Genomic DNA, 21078 nt, shown 5'->3' on the forward strand with positions numbered 1-21078 from the left:
CCTTTCAAAACATTCACCAGGTCCTGTGGTTTCCAAACAACAGCATCTCTGTCCGTGTTCTCCTCTGCGCTTCCCAGAGGCCTCCACTCCCACCGTCCGTTAAACCTACTGTGTGGCATGGTTACCTTCTGACATTGGGACCAGCAGCCCCGGAAGATGTCATAAAAGTGTAATTTGAGAACTGCAGAGATCGTAGAGAGTGAGCCCCTCCCCCCCTTTCATAGACAACTTCCTTCCTCTGAGCCTCTCCAGCGACCCTAGAGAATGCAGGAAATTCTCCACAGTAAGTGAAAAGGCAAAGATATGCTGCCTTTCTGACCAGGAGGAATCTGCAGGTCTAGCTAATTACAGCCAGCACTGGCTGACTGCTGTGCTATGATGTGATGTCTTGAAGCTTCTGTGTGGCTCAGCACATGTGGTGGAAAAAAGAAAGGACTTTGCACCAGACACCAGGAGAAGCACTGGAAGCCACATGTGTGCAGGCAGGCGTCTCTGGCAGGATGCGGCTTAAAATCAGACCCATATGGCCCTGGCGGAGACACGGGCTGCCCATTAAGGCTCAGAGGTTTTAAGAGGAAAAGCTGGAGGGGAGGAAAAAATCCCCAACAATTAGTAGTCTACATTAAAAAAAAAAAAAAAAAAAGTCCTGGAACCAGTGAACAACAGGGGAATATGTCACTGAGAAATATTCAGAACAGTCCCACTGAGAGACTCCCTCCCACCAGAAAGCTCAAAGTGACTTATGAGTGTGAAATGACTTATGACTTTCCCCGTGGGGGTCAGGGGAGATTGTCACTATTTTATAGAGCACGGAGACAACGTCACAGCAAAGCTCTCCTTTATTCCACTCTGGCAGAAATAACTGGACTATTCAGAAAGTCCTTGACAGGCCTGAAGAAGGAAATGACACATATTCTAAAAGTGCCCGCACTTATATAGGAAAGGGGATACAGTAAGAATTGAAATTTGTATTTGCTTTCATTTGCATAAGTAAATGCTAGACGGACACCCGAGGCACTAGGAAGGGCGGCTTCTTGTGGAGGGATGGGGGAGAGAGGGTGGGTGGGCACAGGTGTAGGAGCAAGACTTGCGATGGATCACTTTTTCTATCGCAGTGATTTTTGCGTCATGAGAATGCTACCTGTTCAATAACAAAATTAAATGCAAATACACTGTATAGAAAGATAAAGAAGTGCCAGACCCACAGTTTTCCTTCTGAGGGGGCTACATTTTGCGGGAATAGAGTATAGCACCCTGTTCCTATGAGGTAGGGAGACAGTATGCAATCCCCATGGAACTACAGAGTAACTGGGAGCCCAGACGCTTGACGTGCCCTTCTCAAGTTCACCTTGAAATTCACAGGCAGAACAGGCATCAAATTCTCCACGCCCTTGTCTGTTGGCCACAGTTGGAGCTGGGGGCTCTCTGAAAGGGTGAGTGACCTACACTCATCTTTAACAAGGGTGAGAGACTCAAGTCAGCCAGTTGGTTTGTATCCTTTTTATTGTTCTACACTTCTCCCAACAACCAGAATGATTTTAGGGAAATACGAACTTGAGTACATTGCTCAAATGGCCCCGTGACCCTAGTGCCCTTCCTTCGCGTGAAGTCCAAATCCCTTGGCATTTATGCTTCCTGTGCTCACTGACCTCTGCCTCCTCTCCCACCTCCTTCGGATGCATCACATCCTCCACTTGACATAATTTCCTGCATGTGTCCGAGTTTTTGTGCCTCTGTGGCCCTGCTCACGCTGCTGCCTCCACCTGGGAGGCTGGTCCCTTTTTCCTCCATCAGGCAGATTCCTACTGATCTTTTAAGACCAAATGCTGCCTCCAGCTCAGGCCCAGGCCCAGCCCCAGCCCCTCCCGGTACCCAGTCGGCCCCTTGTCTGTGCCCCCACGACACTCTGAATGTTCCTCTATTACAGGATTTCCGATCTGATGTTGCCGTGTTCTGCTTCTGTGTCTCTTAGTAAGCTGTGAACTCCTACAAGGCAGGGTCCGTGGCTGTTCTCTTTTATGCCACGGGGGGGACATGGAGCTGGATGTTTGGCGAGCAGTAGGCGCACCTCCTGTGTGCCTGCCACACATTCGTCTAATCCTCACCACAACTCAAGGAAGTGGGTACTAGTGTCACCGTCTTACAGATGAGGAAACAGGCCCTGCAACATAATTATAAGGCTAGTATGTGGCACAGCCAGATTGGGCCCATGCTTTTAACCATGATGTAATGAGGCCTACGTTAAATGAATAAATGAAATAACTAGAAATCAAGCCCGCATTCCTAAAGCAAAGGTCCTTCAGATTCGAACTTCTGAAATGCCAAGAACACCCGGCACGCTGGGGGTCGGGGCCAAGGAGGGCACCCTCCAAAGTCAACGCAAGCCTTTCAACCACAGGACGATGCGCCCGATGGTATGGGGCGGCTGGAACAATGGAGCCCTGCCCTCCTGTGACCCTTACACATTGGCATCTCCTCATCTACAGGCACCAGAAAATCCACACAAAGTTTCCCATGTCCACCCCCAGGGCCACCCTGCATTCTTCCCATTACAATGAAACCTGAGATTTTGAGGTTTCTCCATGATGAGCTAGCTCCAAACACAATGCACATGGAAAGAGGAAAGATTTACCACCAACTCTCCATGCCAGCGGTCAGTGGTTTCAGCCTATGCTCTCCAAAATTCTTTCTTGGAATTGGGCTGAAAGTTCTATTTGGTCATGAAGGCCAGTCTGGGGCCCCTGCAACACTCACCTGGTGGTGGCTGCACCTTCTCTAGGATGGGGCTGGGCCTGGCTGCCATTGTTGCCTGATATTCCCAGATAACTGACATGGAAGGATGGTCTGAAGAGCTTTCCCCCAGGCCTAGATTTCTACTGTCTTCCCCTAACCTGCTCAGAGATGCTCTCAAGGGAGAATGGTTGGACCTCGTGAGTGAGATTGTTGGCTTGCAATCAGGGTATGAGGAAAAACCAATACCCCAGGGCAACTGAGAGACAGGAGGCATCTCTAAGGGAGAATGGAGTGGAAAGAGAACCAGGTTTGGAGACAAAGATCTTAGGCTAGAGGCTTGGCTCTGCCATTCCCTAACTTAGGAATTTGGAATAAGTCATTTACCATATTTGAGCCCCATCTGCAAAAGAGGTTAATAGCTTCCTCATGTGTTTTGAGGAACAAATGAAATAATATAAACAAAAGGGCTTTGTAATCTAAACAGTGATTTCAGATCCTGGTTAATTGTCAGAATCACCAAGGAATTCTTTTTTTCTTTTTTTTAATTACAGATTTCTGGATCCTTCTTAAACCTACTGAATTAAGAGTCTCCAGAGGATGGGTACAGGAATCTCATTTTAAAAAACTCCCTGGGTGCTTCTGAAACATGGTCATAATTCTAAAGTGCTGTACAGAGGTTGCCATTGCTACAATTCTGTGGTCAAAGAAATACCAGTCTGAGTATTACACTTCAAGTGTACCCCCTAGAGCTGCTTGACTTACAAGTGGAAGATTTCTAAGGGATGTGACTTCCTGATGGACATCCAGAGAGGGAGCCCAACTCTCGACCAAGTTGGAGTTTGGGTACCCATGAACATGGGAAGCGCAGCCCTCCATAGATCTACAGTTCATTCATGATTATTTCTTCCACCACTGAGCATCCTTCTAGGGAAAGAATGGTCCCCGGACATACAGACATTCCGCCTCGCCCCCTCCAGACATCCCCTCCCCGCCCCGCCCCGCCCCCGCCAGCAGAACCAATAGTAGGATGCTGCAAGCTAGAAATGGACTCCTGCAGGAAAAGGCAATCATCAAGTGTTTAAGACGGGGACTTGAGCTCCAGGACTGCAGGGGAGGACCAGAAGGACACCTATCAATATTGAGGGGAGACCACATGCTGAAGGCCAAGAAGTGGGAGCGCCAAAGACCTGGGATGGACTGGGCTGTCAACTGAGAGCGGTCTTAAGAGAGTCACTACCCCGATGGTGCCTCTGTTTTCATCTGTAAAATGTGGATCCAACTTGTCTATTACAGGAAGCTTCATGAGAGTCAAATGAAATAACAGATGTGAAGGGTTGCAGTGCATGATGGAAAACCATGCAAATACAATGCAACGTTTTCATTCTTTTAAAAGCATTATGACTAACGCGCTATACCATGAATATGGAACATTCTCCAAGGAATTAAGTCTATGCAACTGGTTCATTCAATAAAAAGTATCCCCTATAAACATCATTCTCTGCCTCCCCAAGGAAAAGAAGTCTCGCGCTCCTAAGAGACGTCCCAAAAGAAGGGAGTGGCGTGTTTCTCAGTTTCACCCACTAGGAGCTGGAGGTGCAGGTGAACTGCACGAAGGGATTTGCTGATGAGCTATGAAGTCGAAGAGGTTATGTTAGGTGACAGTACAGAAGGGTTAAGAGTGAGCAAATTCTTTGGGGTAAAAAGGAAAGAGATCCTGGAAGGCTTTTCCAAACCACTAAGTAACAAATTAGCTCCCACCTCCCGCCCACGCACCACTGGAAATAACTTTAAATAATGCATCTGAGAATGTCTGCAGAACAGGCAGTCTGGATTTGGGACTTTTAAAGGGATGGTATTCCAACAAGGATCTTTTCTGGGAAACCATCTTGAGAATCATTGAATTCTTAGTCTAGTTCATCTTGACAAATATCCTCAGGCAAATCTGGAGCTAGAGCTGAAGTCTTGGGATGGTAAACACCATCAGATGGAAAAAGGATTTATGGCAGGAAAGGTCCAGTGGCCCTCCCAACCACCATGCCCCCACTCCTACCTTCAATAGTGTGAAAGATTCACTCACTCTAAGTGAACAGAGTTCCATACAGAGCTGGCTGGTCATTCGGAATCTGTTGTAGAAACAGACCTAGAGCCATTTATTCTCTTAGTAAATATTCACGGAACATCTAACATCTGCCACGTGCCAGCCACTGTTCCGGCCCTGGGGATACAGCAGTGAATGAAACATACAAAAATCTTCACCCTTGTGCAGTTTATATTCTCAGGGAGAGGACAGATATTACAGCGAATAACATATCATGCATCTTACAAGTATTTTGGAAAAGAATAAAGCAAGGAAGGTTGGGAAGGTGTTCCTATTTATAAAATAGGGTGGTCCGATAAGATCATAAATGAACCAGGGAGGGAGGGAACCATGAGGACCTCAACGTGAAGAGCATTCCTGGCAGAGGGCCCAGCAGGTATAAAAGGCCTGAGGCAGGAGAATGGTTCGTGAATTCAAGGAACAGTAACTAGATCAGCAGCTTCAGTTCAAAGAGCAAGGAGGAGGGCAAAAAGAGATAAAACTCAGAGAGGTGGCAAGGGAACACACCAGATAGGGACTTGAAGGCTTTAGATTTTACTTTGACTGTGATGGGGAAACACTGGGGTGTTTTGAGCAGCAGAGTGATAGAATCCATCCTACGTTGTAAAAGGATCTCTGGTTAGGCTGATGAGGAGAGACTGCAGGAAAGCAAACGTGAAAACAGAGAGATCAGTTGGGAGGCAACGAGAGATGAAAGTGATCTGGTGAGTATGGAGCAGTGAAGCTGACACATTTCCTGTTCGATTGAATGTGAGAAAAGTGAGGCAGTGAGGATGACTCCAAGGTGCTGAGCTAGAACGTCTAGAAGAATGAAGTTACCATACCTGGAGAGGAGAAAACTCTGTAGGAGGAGGCATGGTTGAGATGCCCATTTGACATCCTAAGCAGATGGTGAATATATGGAAAAGAGGAGGGGAGACTGGGCTGGGAATGTAAGTATACAGGTTGTCAGCATATGGATGGAATTTCAAGTCAGGAGTCTGGTAAGACAGAGAAGTGAAGCGGTCAGTGTTTCAGCCTGGGGTCCTTTCACATTTTTTAGAGGTGAGGAGATGAGGAGTCAGAGAATAAGCAGCTAATAAGGTAGGAGAACCAAGCGAAGAGACTCCTGGCTGCCAGATACCTTCAACCAAGTGTCAAGGAAGGAAGAAAGGGTCACCTGGATCAAATGCCACCGATGGACAAAAGGAGGATGGAGAATTGACTGAATGTGGTGATGCCGAGGCCCCTTGATGACCCTGACAAGAACAGTTTGGGCAGGAGGTGGGACCAAAAAGCCTGGCTGAAACTAGTTTATGAGAGAAGAGGGGGAAAGAAAGTAGAAACAGCCAGTGCAGATGACTCTTCGAGAAGTTTTATTCTTAAAGAATCTGTTTTGCATGCTTCAGGCGTTGTAAGAAGAGAAACAGCTGCAATGATCCCTCAAGATGCTAAGCTGGACTGTGACAACCTCTGATCAGCAGCTCTTTTTTTCCTTTCAGTTTTATGGAGATATAATTGGCACCCAGCACTGCACAAGTTTAAGGTGTGCAGCATGATTTGACTTCCATACATCATGACATGAAGACCGCAGTAGGTTTACTGAACATCCATCACCTCCCATAGATACAAAATTAAAGAAATAGAAAATATAGACATGTATTTTCCCCTTGTGATGAGAACTCACAGGACTGACTTTCGTAATTTCGGGTATACTCCTTGACTTGTGTGATGGGACAGAAGCTTGGTTCCGATGAGCTAATGATGTATATATACCAGGTCTTTCCCTCTCAGAGACTCATTGTAAGGAACAGGAGAGACTAGAAAAGAGAAGTGAAAAAGGAGGCAAGTGAATAGGTAATAGTTTAAAGAGTTTCAGGTCATTGAAAGCTTCCTAAATGGTTTCTTTTTCCATCACTAACTTCACTAAGGTAACTCTCAAATTTTGACATACTCCAGAAAGTTCCCCAGGTAAATGTAGGACAGACATAGAATTTTGGACATTACGAATCTCTAAACCCCTGTTCAGAAGAGAAAAATGAAGCTCAGAGAGGGAATTGACGCTCTGGCTCTTCCAATTCTTAGTTATATGGTCTTAGGTAGTTACTTTTAACCTCAGTGCTTCAGTTAATCCCTCCGTAAAACGGACAGTTATAATACCCACCGCCTTGGGTTGTAAAGAGGATTAAGATAATCATTACATAGGAGATTCCTAGACCATAGCACATGGTAAATGCTCAAAATCATTATTTTTAATTGCAATTGTGCAAGTCCATCAGAGGAGTTGTATCGTACTGGAGGAGCAAGATAAGGTAGAACCATCCTCTTTCTGCTCCAAATTGACACAAATCCTAACACAGAACCTTATCCTTTTCTCCGCAAAAGACACACACTCCATGAGTTACCTTTTAATCTCTGTCCCTCTACTACCCCTTTATCAGCTCCAATCACAAAGATTCTTTATTCCATGCTATTATTAATACAAACACTACTATTATTCAGTGTCTGAGGAAGGCTCTGTTATTTGCTTTTACGTATATCATATCCTCACACAATCCTATGAGGCAAGTTACTACTCTATTTTACAGGCCAGGAGCCTGGTACTCAAAGGTTAAATAACTTGCCCAAGGTCATATGGCTGAAGGTAGCAGAGCTGAGATTCAAACCCAAGGCCACAGACTTCATACGCTAGCTCCTTCCCCAAGCCCACCCAGCTCTAAACGTTGATGTCACGTACTAATGTCTCAGGGATCTGCCAGGAACCCAAGGCTCTAGGGCTTTCTGTTAGGTCATTTTAGAACAGGAAAAGCAGAAAAGCAGTTGTATCCGACTTGTATTTAACACATCTGACTAGATACCTATGCATCTACTTTCCTGGAGGTGTTTAAAACTTGGGTGAGAAATCCACGTACAGTTGAATTCATTCTCACCAAGCAAGTGCTGGCCTGGTGTCACGGGGGCTGGGCCGGTGGGGGTAGCAGGGGAAGGGAACAGGAAATCATTTGCTGGTGGTTGACCAGGCCCCCTGTGACTTCTGAGAGTTACAAAACTGCCACCAACAGTCCCAGCAGTTCCTGGAGAACAAGAAGCTTGGGGTCAGCCAGAAGGCACCTGTGGTGACATCATGGGGTACAGCAGTGGAAAATACACAGTCTCCGAGGGCTTGTGTCCTCCTCCGTGAGCACAGAGTGCTGCAGAAGCTGATTATAACCACCACAACCCCAGCCCCCAAAGAGGGCAATGGACACTCACAAGTGCCTTTGCTGTCTGTCATGCTTCTCCCTCTATTGATCTGTGGCCAGTCACACCTAACGCATGTGGTGGTGCCCACAGGACCCAGGGGGCCTGGTGGGGGGCAGGGGCTGACCCCCCCCCCATCCCCATCCCATCTCAGCTCCTGCCAAGACATCTCTCCCACGACTGCAGGTGCTTTAGCTTCCGATGCGATGCTGCAGTGTAGGATCACTTCCTTAGGGGGGATGGGGGGGACCCAACTCTCCCACTGTCAATCCAGGGCGTAGCCGTTCCCAGGCAGGCAGCGAGGACTTGGAAGGCAGGCCTTGGAAGGGAGAGGAAGAGAGAATCTTCCTGTCTCTGGGCCTTGCTCGCTTCTGCTGAGACTCCAGCTGGTCTGGCTATATTGGAAGATTATCCTGGGTCCTGGTGGACAGAAGTCTCTGCCACATGGAGGCAGCCAGGCCCAGGCAGAGAGGTAGCCTCGAGGGACGCCCATGAGATTGGGCTGGTCAGGTCTTACCCAGCTTGTCACACTGTGGCCTCAGCTGTACTATGGGAAACCCAGGCTGAATCTGTGTCACTGCTTAGGCAGGAGGGGGAGAAGTAGGGATGAGGTTGTAATTGACATGATGCCTTCTGTGATCCACAAGTCAGGAGGTTGGAGCAGCCTTGCCCAAAGTCTTCCACTGTGAGGAAGGGAGAAGATTTTCCTTTTATCCTCCCCCTCCCCCAAACCATTCTAGGATGCCCCTCTTCGGCCTGGTCTGACACCCAAGATTTGGAAATTGGGACTTCACAGACAAGAATTTCATCTCATCGGGCCATATTCCAGTTGTGTTTTCCGCCCAGTGGAGAGATTACGTGTCTATAACCCCAGACCTCTCTATGCAGCAGCCGAGACTGGACGGTAAGGGTTCCTAGGCAAAGGCCATGGAAGATAAAAGGGCCTTTAATGGCTGAAGCCTCAGAGCGGACAAGGGTTCCTTACGTGGTTCAGCACGGCTCCTACTCATGTCTCAAGAATGGACTTCCGCTTGGGGTCCTCGCCAACCCCAGCTTGCCACCTCCACCACATAGCTTTCCTGCCCATACAGAGGGGCAGTGTGACATGACCAGAAGGTTCTGCCTCCAAATCCTCTCTCCGTGGTCCCCACTGCCTCTAAACCCAACGCAGAGGTAATAGTGCAGCAAAAAGAAGGAAGAAAAGCATTTGAACCTCCACCGTTTTTGGAACAGTTTCAAATGACAGGACAATGTAGTTATGACTACAATTCAAGGGGGTGAACTCCAGGACCCCTCATCTTTGAGGGAGGGGTGCTGACTCTGCAGCAAAAGGTCCCAAAGCTGGGGGGCCGTGGTGGAGGCTGACAATTTCTCTCTCTTTGAGGTTTGCAGAATCTGGCAATGGCTGGGAAGCCATATGTTGTGTTCTGAGACTCAAGCATAAACTTCTGCTGGATGTTTGGATTTGGGTTTTTTAATTATTCCCTGTTTTGAAAGAGAGAGAGGAAAAAAGGGGTGTGAGTCTCTGTGTGTGCTTTGAAGGGGGCGGGGGGAGTAGAAAGAGGCGAGGAGCAGTTTTCATTCTGGACTTTCTGATCCACATGCCTCCAGCAAGATCTGCTGTGTCTCCTCTGGCCATAGGTGGGGTCAATGGTCCTCCACGACAGTAGCCTGGCTGAAGCACCACCAGTCACAGGCGTCTACTGACTCAGAAGCTTCCTGGATGGTCTATGCCGAAGCAACAGTAAGCCAGCACATGCCCTGTCTCCTTCCTCACAGACACTGACAGCAGGGCTACGACTCTCCTGAAAGAGGCAGCCACCTCCCCCGATGGCCGCGAAGGAAAGACCTTCTGGGTCAAGGAGTCACACCCCTCCCCCCCAACTGCCAACTAATAAGAACAAGAAATAACACTTCTTGAGTGCTATCTATGTACCAAGCACCATGTAAGCCTTTGACATTTATCTCATTTAATCTCCAGAACAACACTAAGGTGTAGCTACTATTATTATGCCCATTTTACAGATAGCAAAGGAGAAGGTAAGTCATTTGTACAAGGTTATACAGATAGTGAGTGGGACCTGGGCTCGGACTCAGGTGTGCCTGGCACCTCTGCTCTTAACCACCCTCCTACTCTGCCTTCCTGTCATCAGTTGGCATTGCTTCCCTGTGAGCAAGTCTAGAAGGAAGAAGCACATTGGTGAAGTGTTGGAGATTAATTCCCATTACCTTTAGTATCTCCAGTTTTCTGTTGAGGAAACCACTTTGTCCAAAGTCTCACTGCTAAGAAGCAGCACAGCCAGTATTCAGAGCCAGGACTGAGTTCAGTCCTGTGCTTTCTCCTTTTTATCATGCTGTCTCTGGACCAAATTCCAGAAGGAAGGGCTCTGCCTCTTAATTGCTTCAGATTTTAAAGTAAAAGTAGAAGAGGAAGCTCAGAAGTTTTTCTTAAATGTCCCATAAGTATGTTTAGCTGAGACTTGGGGAAAGACTTGAACCTGAGGGCCAAAGGGTAGCCATTTTAGGGAGGCAGATTTGCAGAGAACTTCCTAATCACAGAATATGTCCAGAGATAGATCGCCTTGTAAAGTGGAGAGCTCCCCGGCCACTGCGGGGGCAGGGGGGTGGGGGTGGGGTGTCCAGCATAGTCTTGATGAACACTGGATGGCATTCCTCTGGTAGAGGGAATTTGCAGGGAGCACTATGGCCTTGGCCATCCAGTATCTGAGCACCATTCTTATTTAGGGGGCATCCCAACAGGGGTAAGAGGGGAGCCCCCTAAGGAAGTAATGGGGCAGATGTTCTCTTTCAGCTTCCTGCCAGATGACATCCAGACATATGACCTGGACTTAGCCAATCAAGCGCTCCCATTAAGGACTTGAAATCTTAAAGGAGTGACCCAAAATGTAGAGGTGGTGGCGTGTATCCAGGGGCAGTGTCCTTGGTTCCTGTTTTCGGAACTTGGTCATCCAGGTTCCAGGCCAGTTCTGTGAGCTACATACAATCTGTTTCGTTAGCCAGAAGTGGTTTGTGATATGGAAGGCTGCATTAGATCAGGTCACCAAGCTGGCCACACACCTGGGTTACCGGTGCAGCTCAGTCAAAATAAACCTTCCACGTCCCAATGCATCAGAATCTTCACAAGAGCACTCTGAACATTGCTATTTTTTTTTTTAAACTGCCCAAATGATTGTGACATGTAGCCAGATTTTTCAGTGACTAGAATAAATAAACTCTAAGTCCCCAAAATAAAATACTCTGATTCTCTGAAAACCTCTTACCAGGAACTTGGGCATGGCTCTCAGAAAAATGCAAGCTATCTATAGTTTATTTACACTTGCTAACAAGAAGCTTAGCTCCTCAGACAAGGAACATACACCCCCCCCAGAGGCTAAAGCTATGATTCTCCTTCTATTTCCAAGGGATAACCCTCCCCAAGGGCTTTCCCCTCTGCAGATCTTGACCTTCACCGATACAACTCCATGCCTTCCTCAAGTGGCCAAGATCTATGTTTTTATGCACACTCCTTCGATTCTACCACATTGGCCGAACATGCGGCTTTTTACTCCCCAAACCAAGGTCTCCCTTCACCAAGCGGTGCTGTGCTGAGGATTTACTGTGTAACTTCTGTGCGCCCGAGGGAAAGCCTCACCCCCACCCTGAGCCCCAACTTCGCTCCTGAAATGAGGAACACTGATACCAAGCTCCTTTGTCCGGTCTCACAAAATAAGCAGGTTGAGACATTGGAGCATCACGATTTCCCAAGTCCAACCAGTTCTGGTTAGGAAGGCTCAGGAAGTAGACATTTAGAGAAGAAGGATGACCACCCCGTCAACCTTCTGGGGCTCAGATCTGAAGGGTACCTCCCTGTACCATCGTTGCTCACCCTTCCGAGAGCGAAACCCCAGTTCTCCTGGAAACAACTGTTTTTAAGAAGCTGCGCTTGAGGCTGTTGGAGCTTTGCGTGGTTCTGGGACTTGTGTGTGAGTGTACGTGTGTGCCTGTCTTTAACATCACGGGTTGGAGGGGACCTTGCAAAGCCCACTGACTCCTCCCCTTGCCTCCCAGCACTTAAACTCTTCCAGTCGGGGCACTTTGTGGCGCAGGGAATTCCAGAGCCTCCTTTGGTAGCCCTCCTGGTTCTCAGCAAGGCTAGAGAATGCAAGATACTAGAACCTACTGGATCCTGGCTATGCCAAACCATCACTCGGGAGGACGCAGGGAGGCACAAGCATCTCTGGGTCTATTTGGGCTGCTGAGAAAGGCTGTCTCATGTGAACCCAAACACGGCCCCCCACCCCCCACCCCCGGAGGAAGTTTTCAAGTCCACCCTGGGCACATATCCACTAAGGCAGCTCCTTAGAACAGTTAACTGACCTCCTCACCCTAGAGCTTCAAATCGGCCACTGCCCGTGAGAGGACCTCGAGGACAGCTTGGCCATCTGGTTTCTGTACAATCTGCATCCGTACAGGACACAGAAATGTATCTCCCAGCGCCTTCAAAATGTGCACAGCTGAATTCTACTGCTGACTTTGGCACTTACTCCTGGTATCTGAGAAGAACAGATTCAATTAAAAAGGAAGTAACAGATGCTGCAAATCACTCCCTCATTTTGAGAGAAGTTTTTTTCTTTTTTCCCTGAGTGGCCTGAATTACTTGATGATGAACAGCCATGCAGCAAAAAAAAAAAAAAAGAAAAGGCTGGCATGACAACTTCTAACTTGGCTCCCACCCAAGGGGACGCTGTGGGTTCTTCCTCCTAGGTGGTCTCTATGCCCGGGCACATTCCTTTGTCTGCTGCGGGTACTGTGGAGAGGACTGGGCTGGAGGTAGAAGATGGACAAAATGAACCCTGGGGTGATTTTTAACCTTGAGATTCTTTGCTTTGACTCACTTGTCCTCACAGCATCCCTGTGGACCTCAGGGACAAGGTCAGTATCCCCATTTTAGAGGTGGAAGAAGAAATGCTGAGGGCAAGCAAGGGATTTGCCTAAACACGGGACATCAGTTCTGTCAGGAAACCTCAGCTCTTCGCCCATATGTCTGTGCCCAGTGCGCAGAGTGAGGTAGTAAAGAGGCCAAGGCCAGGCTGACATTCCCAGGGAACACGGTCAAGAGAGTCCCAGGTGGATGTGTCCCTAGGAGGTAGCCTCACAAGGCATTAGAGGGTGGCCAGCGCCCAGCCTTCCTTGCCTACCACTGGGACCTGCTCCCCACTTCTCTGTCCCAGCCTGAGCCCAGCTGCTCCCTGCCTGTGTCCTGTGCGCCTGCCTAGGACTCAAGGGCAATCACCTTGTTATTGATAACTTGGGAGTGGACCCGCCTCGCTGGAACGTGAGGCAAGGAAAAAGGGAGGAAGGAGATGGATTTTTGAATGGAATCCAATTGCTCTCCTCTCTTTTTCCTAAGCACTAGAGCACTAAAAATATGAAGAATTCCAGGGTTTGGACTAAGGATGGGGTCCCTCCCCCCTCAAAAAAATATATCTGCTGCAGAGATTTCTGGAGCCTGGAACTGCAACGATGAGAAGCCTCCTTGCCAGCAATTTTAAAGAGGAAGGACAGGGGCTTCCTTTGGGAAAACTGGCTGAGGGGATCCTGCCTGGACAGAGAGGCCCTGAGTCAGGAGTGCTCAGAATTCTCTTTCCGTGACTCTTGCTTCCAACAGTCCTCAAGTGACTACCATCCCACCCCTCCCCCCCACCCCCAACTTCCTAACCCTGGGACTTTACCAGGGACCTTATTTTCTGAAACAATTGTCAAGATCAATGTTTTATCTATGGCCTGCCAATGAAAGGCATGATTTACAAGTGAAGATTGTCCCAGAAAACCCAAGAGGTATGCTTCGCTGTTCCTGAGACCTCTCCGCCACCTCCCCTGACTCCCGGCCTCCCCAAAGCCTCCACCTGGGCTTCCCTTCCTTGTGCAATGAAAGCATGAGAGCTCTGGGGAAATGGTGTGCAGCACGAGCTTTCTGTGTTCCCAGAGCTCACCAGTTCTAACCCCCAGCTCTCCCCAAGATTCCCTTCTGGGGCCACCTCAACCCCCACTACCACTTCTGCTTTGACACCTACATTGTCCCAGGCTTGGCTGTGCCAGGGCTACCATTTAACTGCAGCTCGAGTCACATGCTTCTGGAGGTGAAGGTTAGGGACACTACAACCAGCTGGACGAGGATTTCACTTCTGGCTACACCACTTTTCAGATGGGGAACGTCAGGTATGGGACTAAACGTCTGAGCCTTCTCCTCGCAAAACAGGAGGAGGCTGGACCTGCCCGGCAGAGTGGTGGGGACGCAGAGGGAGAAAACATACGCAAAGGACAGCACCATGCCTGGCATGTAATCAGCCTGCAGATGACGGGGGGCCCACCGTCTCCCCAGCTCCCAGCATACTCCCTGACTTGTTCTTCCTCCTGCTCCCGGATGCCCCTCTCAAACTGCATTTACCTACACCTTTTAACTTTACTTCTGTCGGTCTCATCTTCCCCTCGCTGTGGGGACCTGGAAGGCCAGGGCACGTCATTTATTATCCATCGTCTTAAATCCATGAGTGAGAATGCTCTTTCAATCCCAGGCAACTCAATGAATGAATGAACACAAACCAAAAATGGCTTAGAGCTCTAGCTTCCAAGACCTTGTGGTAATCTCTTCCAGGTCTCTAGGAGAAAGAGCTGGGTAGGGACTCAAATGCCCCTTTAACAAAAGCCGTGGGCTAGAGAATTGTGCCAAGAATGCCAGCAGCCTTGCTGATTGCAGGTCACGGGCACACACCTGGACAGAGTTAACCATCAGCTGCTGAAGTTATCTTCACCATATTTAACAAGGGATTGAAGCATCAGGACACACCCTGAATCACTAATCCTGCCCACAAGCACACCTGTTCCCCTTCTCATTCGGATTTACTGAAGTTAACTATCACTTATCAAGCGGCGCATTGGGCTGGCTCCTATTGGGGCTGACCTGCAAGTGATGAAATCCCTACTCTTCCCTGAAACCTTCACTCCTGAAAGTCCATCATTCCCAAATTCTTCTTGTGGGACAGATGTTGGTATTGCCCTGTGCCTGAAGCCTCTCTTACAAGCAGCCTACTTTTTACAAAGCAGACATAAAGCTAGAGATGGGGAAAGAAGGTGAAGAGATTCAAGTATGAGTGAGTTTCTCCTGTTTAAGTTGGCTGGGTCTTGGGTAGTCATGAGAAGGCTCCCTGCCTTCAGGAGAGGGGCTGGGAAATGACCGAGTGCTAACATGCGTACTCCAGGCACCATGCTGGGTACGTTGCATACGTTTTCCTATTTCATTCTCTCAACAACTACGGCAGAGGGATTATTATACACACTCTGCTCAAGAGAAAACCTGAAACCCAGATGGGGACTCGTACCATGTTACATGTCTCTTAGAACATGAAGCCAGAACTCAGATAACATCCAACTTAAAGATAACATCCAACTTAGAGATGCTCTGATTCCAAAACCTGTCGGGGCTTTTGAGACATTCAGATGAATGGTACTGCCTATCTGGCAATAGATTTTGTTGGATGAATGAATGAACAAATAGGTTACTGAAAAATCAAGCTAACGTTTAAATGATTGAGTGAATCTTTCTGGAGAATAGTCATCCGTCTCACATCTGAGGCCTCCTCCCTTCTACCCGCTCTTCTGTAGAATGTTGAGGATAATGAGGACCTTTGAGATAATGGCTCTCAGTCCCCTTTCCTGGTCCTGGAAGATCCCACATGCCACAGAGAAACTAAGCCAGTGCGCCGCAACTACTGAGCCTAAGCTCTAGAGCCCACCAGCCACAACTATCGAAACCCGCGTGCCTAGAGCCCATGCTCCGCAACAAGAGAAGCCACTGCACTGAGAAGCCCGTGCACTGCAATGAAGAGTAGCCCCCGCTTGCCACAACTAGAGAAAGCTTGTGTGCAGCAATGAAGACCCAATGCAGCCAAAAACAAAGAAATTTTTAAAAAATAAAAAATAAAATAAAAATATTTTTAAAAAAGAATCTTATTCTAAAGTCCCCACCTCCAATCATCACCATTAATTCGTAACAGGAGGAATATTTTAATTCCAAAAAAGGAGGAAGGGTACAATCCCAGAATGAAGGGCACTTCTTCCTGAGGAAGACCATCTGGAAACTTTCCACCAGTATTTTACTTATTTTGCTTTGGACTAATGACAACATTGACAGGATTTGGGACCAAAGGCACAGTTGAAGAATACAGCCCATCAGCCCTGCTAGATTTAGATAGACTTAGATAAAAGCAAACCATTCTCTTCTACCTGGGATGGTAAAATCTTCTGCTTGGTATACGTAAGATAATCTACAGGTGTGCAGCAGAAATTCCCCATCTTACAGTCTCTGTTCAGAATATGCACCAAACTGTAAGTCATTATCCTTCTGTACATATGTGGCTTCTTGGTAGTCCTAGCCAAGATTTTGAGACCCATCCACCTACACAGGTCTTCTAGAAGACGTCCTCTCCTTTTTTGGTTCCAACATCAGAAGAAAAGCAAGCCTAAACCTCATTCTGAAGGTTATCCCCAAACCAGCCCCCCGCCCCTGCCACCCCACCCGCAACACACTCTGATGAGGATCCATAACTCCCCAAGGGAATCTTGTATCCAGGGTACTGGAGTAAAATGCAAAATGTGCACTGCTGCCCCAGCTTGTTGGCGACAAAGCCCCTTCTCCAGACTGGCCAGATGTGCGAACACAGCCTCTGAACGCCGTTGAGTGCTCAGATTATAGAAACCACCAAAAGGGGCAGCTGAGAAGAGGGGTCTCAAATCTACTTTTTCAACTTTGTTCAGCAGGGGATGGATGGGTTCCTCTAAATAACCGACACATTCTCAAGTCCCATGCCTTAGATCTGAATCTGGGGGTGGCATTAAAAACTAGAGCTTTGGCAGGTAAGAGAATGTTTTTATATTCTTTCTTCACCATGGGCATTTTTTTTTTTTTTTTTTTTGACTCCTGAGGAATAGCTGTTAGGGCATCAGGTGGCCTGAGGTCCAGACCCAGTCAGCCAGAGTATGTTCCAGTACCTCAGGGTGACTTGTGAAGACTGACCCCATACCTGGGATCACAGGATTCCAGCTGGTCAAGTGCCTCCCTCACAGCCTCTGAGGACTGAATTAGGCAGAGCTAGGGTAGCCCAAAGTCCTGTGATAAAGGTGGTGGGTGAGGATGGGAAGGTCGGAAAGAATCCATTTGACGTTTTGGGTTTTTTTCCCCCCTTTTTCCCCACTCACCTCCTTACAAGGTCTCTCAGCCTCCCTATTAACTGACCGCATACGGTAGTTGGTGGTGGGGATGCCCTACTGGGTTGGTGAGATTCAAGGTCATTGGCAGAGAAGCCTCTGGGCCACACAAGCACATCTGGGATGGTAGCTTCTTGGGAAACAGTCTCTCTTCACTAGGACTCAGAAAGCAGCCCTTGCTTCCAGTTTCTATAAGAAATTATCATGGTGTGTAAAGGGGAGGGAGGTCGCTGGCCTTCAGACAGTGGACTGTGGGCTCTTGGGTTGCTTGTCAGTAGTGGAAAGGATTTTAGGCTGAGCCAGCTGCAACCTCAAAGCCACTTCCCTTTGGGACTCATGAGTTTGGCTGGCAGCTGGGAGGAAAGCCTGGGTCCAGGGAGGTTTCTCTCTGTGCAGGGCCGGGTGGGGGTCTGGGATGTGGCCAAACATGTCATCTTGGCCAGGTTAGCACCTGCCTCTTCCCTCCACTGAAGTAATTAGATTTGGGGCCCTAACACAAATCCTTCTTTAACCATAGGTCTTTTCATTTGGGTGACTTTATTTTCCTTTTATCTATCCCCGGAAATAAAGAAAACATAAGAGGATGGCCTGTTTCCACCCACTGCCACCTCTAGAAAGTGTAGCCTTTAAAGAAACTCTGGGATTCAAAGTTCTCTATTAAAAAAAAATACTTTAAACTGTTAAATTTAAAAGTAACAGTTTAATTAAATTAAACTATTAATTTAATTGTTTAAATTAATAAACTATTAATTTAAACAGAGACATCTGTCCATAATCCCTCTGGGGAAAGTGCCTTCTCTAATACCCCGCTAGCCTTAGAATCAGGCAATGCTCTCACATCTGCTACAACTGAAGTCTCTTAAGACTTGTGTGTTCAGGTCCCCATAGAAACTGTTCTCATCCCCGCTGGCCTGGCTGACCTTTCACAAGATGCTTGTCAACCAAGGTAAAGAGCAGCAGGTGTTTTAAAGTGGAAACTTCTTACAGCCACCTTCTCAGAAGAAGACCCTGGGAGGCAGTGATTCAGCTGCTCCACATTTGGCCAAATTAGACCGTTCAACTGGCAGGCTTCAGGCTCCTCAAGTCACAGACTCAGCCCCTACGTAAGACATCAACCAGCTCTGGTTCCTCCAAGTTCACACACAGCCTGCGAAGCACTTGCTGCTGTTGGCACAACTTTGCTTTGGTCTCTATGCGACGTGTAAGCCCCAGGCTCCTTGAGCAAGTCAGGATAGTTTGCGAGTCTAAGTGAGTCATTCTTGAGGCCGTGACTGTTAGCCTGTAGGGCACACTGGCCCCCGAGCCAAGAGATCCTCTTGTCCACCAAGATAGGGCAGAACAAGCACCCTGAAGCCAGTAAGACACGTTCCAGAGATGCCAGGTCCCTAGAGTACACCTCCCAGGGTCCATGTTGTTGTTTATCTCTCTTCTACCCTAGAAACACGTGCTTTCCCGTCAACCTGAAACCAGTTAACAGGCCTCCAAGTCCTCTTTCTCTGAGCACCTCAGTCTGTCCTTTCCCGTGTCCTGAGAGGCAGGATGCTTGCCCTCACAAAATGAGGGGTTCAAGTGAACAATTAACAATACTTTATACTCACGCCAAGAGTCCTGGAAGTCTCAGATGGTCCCACTTATTCTCAACGTCTAAAAGTTTCTATTCAATAACAAAAAAAGAAGCAGACTCACAGATTCACAGATATAGAGAACAAACTAGTGGTTACCAGTGGGAGGTACACACTGTTGGGTGTAAGACAGGCTCAAGGATGTACTGTACAACACAGGGAATACAGCCAATATTTTGTAGTAACTGTAAATGGAGTGTAACCTTTAAAAAATGTATTAAAGTGTTTCTACTTAGATATGATTTAAACTTCTTTTTGAAATCAATAAACTGCCCACGTTTTAAAACTTAGTTCATGACTGTCAATCAGGAAGATTTTCCCATGTTCCTCAAGAGGTTAAGAATCATTTGCTTGATATTTGTTTTGAAAAGTAAAAAAAAAAACGATATTTCAAAGAAGTATGTGGCATGTCTACAACCAACCCAATTTAACAACCACGTGCTAAAAACCTGCCGTGGGCCATACGCTTGGAAATGGGGAGAGAGAGGACATTCCCAACACGAACAAGACACGGCAGCCATCCTCAGGGAATGTGTGAGGTGTCCAAGGAATGAGTGAATAAGTGAACATATTTATTCCTGGTGGTGCAGTGGTGAAGAATGCCCCGCCAATGCAGGGGACACGGGTTCGAGCCCTGGTCCGGGAAGATCCCACATGCTGCGGCAGCAACTAAGCCCACAACTACTGAGCCTGCACTCTAGAGCCCACGAGCTACAACTATTGAGCCCATGCACCGCAACTACTGAAGCCCGCGTGCCTCAAGCCCGTGCTCTGCAACAAGAGAAGCCACTGCACTGAGAAGCCCAAGCACTACAATGAAGAGTAGCCCCAGCTCACCACTAAAAAAAAGCCTGCATGCGGCAATGAAGACTCAATGCAGCCAAAAATAATTTTAAAAACTTAAAAAAAATAAAATAAAATAAATGAACACATGAGTGGTGAATGGATGCAAAATCAGGATTAGCAGTAAGTTTGAGAGCAATTCCACTCCTTCATTTAATTGCATTAATATGGTCCAAAGAGTTGGGAGAATATACACTTTTCCTGAGTTAAAATCTGATGGTTCTTCTTGCTGCTTAATGTTTTACCTGTTTCCCCAAATCCCAAACACATTTTTGGTTTCTAGAATCTTTTGCAATTTGGGGTTCTCTGAAGTCTCCAATCTGATCTCGAATGATGAAGGCAAGGAGTCCTCAGACCTCTGGGGATACAGTCTTAGATATTTCATTTTATGGAATATTCTCTTCCCTCCTTTCAGCACTCTCACCAGATCTTTAGACTCTTACATCTCTCTCCATGCGGATGTCATTAGTGTTTTGGATGAAATGTTTCCATGGACTTGGATTCATTTCTAAAGCAAATCATTTTGTTTTTTGTTTTGGGGTTTTTGTTGTTGTTTACTTTTTAAAAAATGTTATTGGAGTATAGTTGCTTTACAATGTTGTGTTAGTTTCTCCTGTACAGCAAAGTGAATCAGCTATACATATACATATATCCCCTCTTTTTTGGATTTCCTTCCCATTTAGGTCACTACAGAGCACTGAGTTCCCTATGCTATACAGCAGGTTCTCATTAGTTATCTATTTTATGTATATTAGTGCATATAAGTCAATCCCAATCTCCCAATTCATCCCACTCCCTCCTTCCCCCCTTGGTATCCATACATCTACTCTCTAAGTCTGTGTCTCTACTTCTGCTTTGCAAATAAGTTCATCTGTATCATTTCCTTTTTTTAAGCAACAAAGGTCACTTCTCCTGGGGTGTTTGCTAATCTCCTCGTGGAGCATACACAATGGTATTTGCGAGCCACGTGTGACGATTAAGAGCAAGGCCACTGCTGCCCTCGTGGATACTGCGGTCTCCACAGGGCGTCAATATTAAAACACGGGAAACAATTAAAGGTGGTACAGGCAACGTGAAAGAGGAGGTTGACACACGCCCTAGGAATTCTGGGGAGGGACATGGCCTGCTGTGGGCAGCAGTTGTCAGGGCAGGTTTTGAGATGGAGGAGGGACCTCTCCAGTGGAAAGGCAAAACGAGAGAACTGGTCCAATACGCAGCCCTCCACCCCTCCCACCCTGAATGCCCTTCGTTCCTCATGAGAAGCAGTGGGCTGGTAAGTGCGTGCCACGGTGGTGAGTG

General features: G+C 47.4%; 1 protein-coding gene and 1 long non-coding RNA gene across 4 annotated transcripts in view; one reads left to right on the forward strand and one right to left on the reverse strand.

The window, feature by feature from the left end:
• Window positions 1-6466, forward strand: part of LOC130829459 (uncharacterized) — a 35890-nt gene extending 29424 nt beyond the window's left edge. The window contains exon 3 of the long non-coding RNA XR_009047529.1: window positions 3285-6466. This is a non-coding gene — a long non-coding RNA (uncharacterized LOC130829459). The remainder of the gene's footprint in view (window positions 1-3284) is intronic.
• The window catches only part of UBASH3B (ubiquitin associated and SH3 domain containing B), a 143388-nt gene that overhangs the window by 79065 nt on the left and 43245 nt on the right, over window positions 1-21078 (reverse strand). The window lies entirely within an intron of this gene.

Source organism: Hippopotamus amphibius, chromosome 9 (genome assembly GCF_030028045.1).
Source record: "Hippopotamus amphibius kiboko isolate mHipAmp2 chromosome 9, mHipAmp2.hap2, whole genome shotgun sequence".
In the NCBI taxonomy this organism is placed as follows: domain Eukaryota; kingdom Metazoa; phylum Chordata; class Mammalia; order Artiodactyla; family Hippopotamidae; genus Hippopotamus; species Hippopotamus amphibius.